The following is a 708-nucleotide window of genomic DNA, read 5'->3' as shown; positions in this document are numbered from 1 at the left end:
GCTTTTAAATGTTTCATTCTCCGAGACTAGATACTCAGGTGAAGAAGTACGCGTGTTGAGACAAGCATAGACTAGGGTGAGAAAACCACAGGTCTTCAGAAGAACACTAGACCTCCTGCTCCCTAAAGCCTCAGAGGCCTCCAGGAAACAGGAAAACAAGGAGCCCAAGGGGTGACCCCGTTTCCTCTCCACGGCTGTTACTGGACGTCACATGGGGGCAGTTCAGGAATCCAGGAAACTATAAAGAACCCACAAGAGCCTCAACCTCTTCCAACATTAACATCAACAACCTCAACAATACACTTTAAGTTCATCTCCCTCCGCTCGCAGCCGCGATCCGAAGCTAGGACTTGCACTGACTGCTCTGCTTAGTTCTTCCTTATTTTAGGCTTTGGTTTTCCCAAGGACACGATCTCCCCTATCTCCGCCAGTGGGCACCGGGGCCCAAGAGCACCTCCACTCGGTCCGCGCTGCCAAGCAGGTGAAGATTCAAGAAACAAAATGAGGCAAAGGTGCCATGCCAGAGGAAGACTGGTCTGCCTGGGTACTTTATGAAGCCCAAGCGGGGTGTGTGCGTGTGTGTAAGGGGAGCCAAGCCAACCAGGTAATGAGGAGCAGCTGGCGACAGGTTGGGGGAGGGAACGTGGGCCGAACGTGGGCTACCGCTGGACTCGCCGCAGGACGCGCGGGACACTTTGGGGGAGGTGG

The sequence above is a fragment of the Jaculus jaculus genome, chromosome 1, assembly GCF_020740685.1.
Source record: "Jaculus jaculus isolate mJacJac1 chromosome 1, mJacJac1.mat.Y.cur, whole genome shotgun sequence".
Classification (NCBI taxonomy): Eukaryota; Metazoa; Chordata; class Mammalia; order Rodentia; family Dipodidae; genus Jaculus; species Jaculus jaculus.
Note: the sequence above shows the minus strand (reverse complement) of the source record.